The following is a 2,469-nucleotide window of genomic DNA, read 5'->3' on the forward strand; positions in this document are numbered from 1 at the left end:
ACGTTAGTTCGGTCAGAGAAACAAATATACTAATTAAAATAGTTGGACCTGCAAGATTTCGTACTTTGTACTTTGTAGGTCTGCATTTTAAATGTAAGGAGTAAAACGTACGTTTTATTTATCTGAAATGTAATTGAGTAAAAGTACAAGTATCCAAACCAAATAATACTTTAGTAAAGTACAAATCCCCAAAAACAGTACTTAAGTATTGTAACAAAGTACAATTACTCAAGTACTTTACACCCCTGGCTAGTGGTCCATATCTGCTTCCATTAATTTGTGCTAAGTATGGCTCGCTTGCAGCTGGATAGCTTTCTACTGAACGCACAGAGAGGGAATTGGCATCTAGCTTCTTGTCTGACTCTGGAGAAGACGGTAAGTGCATTTCCCATAATGTCGGCGTGTTCCTTTAAGTAGAGTACTTGAGTAAAAGTACATAATTCCTCTCCACCCCGGGGGCTGAGTCATTTAGAGACATTAGGCTTGTCTGATCCTAGACTGCAGACTCACTTACCTCTGTGATGGAGTCAACAGTAAAAGTGTATTTTTATGGCGGCCAGTCAGACACGCTTTGGATGTAAATGGACTGTGACATTCTGAGAGGCGCGTGGCACCATGTCTCCTCTGAAATGGAAAGGCTTCGGAGAGATGAGATGTTTGCCAAATACTGTACATGGTCGAGAGAGAAAAAAATATTCTGTGTCTCTCTCTCTCTTTCTCTCTCTCTCTCTCTATTTCTCTCTCCCTTTCCCTATCTCTCTCCCTCGCTCTCTCTCCCTATCTCTCTCTCTTGCTCTCTCTTTTTATTAAGTAAAGGAACTGTGTACTTCTTCCACCACTGCTAGTCTGTTAGTTGAATGAATACCTTGTGTATACTGTTTTCCTTTACTCATAGTATATATTCAGATACATTTTCTTGTATTCCCTATATTTATTGTAACATATATCATAACCGATAGGGCATACAGACCCTCACCTGCGCCTTTGTTTACACTGTTTATTTTTCTCATCTTTTTATATTCAGATTTTATTGTATTGTTTACACTGTTTATTGTTCTCATATTTGTATATTCAGATCACATTTTATTGCCTATATTTATGTATTTCTTCTATTTCCCTGCCCATACCTGTACCTGCTATATGATGCCCACATTCTCCCAAGGGGATCAATAAAATATTATCTTATCTTAGCTACAGTACATGGCGAGTGCGCTGTCGATCAAGCGGAGAGGTGCAAGCGGAGAAGGGCAAGCGGAGAGAGGTGATTACAGTAGATCTGACGGTGATTCATCGAGGCCGCGAGGACCATCTAAACAAGTAGCTGCCAGCCGTGGCTTTTGTTTCCCCACCTCCCGGTGAGTCAGGCCAGGGTGGAGGTGGCCTGTCAGACCCGATTAAAGGGAGAAACTCTCGGAGAGGAAGCAGGCTGCCGTCAGCTTCATATCCAGATGTAATTGCTGCTCTGATAACATAACATAACATCTGAAATACTTCATGCATCATGCGCACACATACGTGAACACAACACTCTAAATTACCATATTTTAATAATAAAGTACTCAGCGTCTACTGTCTTTAACTATGAATGAACACAACACTCTAATTTACCATCTTTACATAATAAAGTACTCAACCTCCACTGTCTTTAACTATGAATGTACACAACACTCGAACTAAACATCTTTAGATAATAAAGTACTCAACCTCTGCTGTCTTTACCTATAAATTAACACAACACTAACGTACCATATTTAGATAACAAAGTACTGAACCTCTACTGTCTTTAACTATGAATGAACACAACACTCTAATGTACCATATTTATATAATAAAGTACTCAACCTCTACTGTATTTAACTATGAATGTACACAACACTGTCATGGAAACGAGCATTGTTTCATGTATGGATAGAAGAACCTTGATTTGTGACTGACACTGGAGTATGTTCATCATCACACTCGCAGAGCGTTGTGTGCCATTTCACTGTCAAACATCTCTGCCCCAAGAGAAGTAAAACGGTGATTCTTACACTATTACACTCAAAACCTCTATTAATTGAGCACGCATGCGGTGAGGCTCCTGGTCAAAAGAGTGAAAAACGGAGAAATAAAGACCCGAAAAGTGACGAAAAGTGATTAAAAATGAAGATGCAAACGAGAAGGAAGGAGGAGAAAACAATTATGAAGGAAAGAGAAATGGAGGACTCACAGGAAGAGGAGAGTTCGATGGAGCAGAACCCCCGAGGCGAGACCGAGAAGGGGCAGGGGAGGAAGGGGGAGTTTCGGCTGAGACGGACAAGGGAATGCCAGGATGGGCCGTGCTCATGCAGGCCGGGATATTGGCGACCATAAAATTGAACTCGGACACGATGCAGGCGACCATAAAACTGAACTCGGACACAATAAGAAATGATATTGGGAAGTTACAGGAGGAATTGAGGAAGGAACAGAAGGACTTCAGAGGTGAAA

Source organism: Notolepis coatsorum, assembly GCF_963971535.1.
Source record: "Notolepis coatsorum genome assembly, chromosome: 5".
NCBI lineage: Eukaryota > Metazoa > Chordata > Actinopteri > Aulopiformes > Paralepididae > Notolepis > Notolepis coatsorum.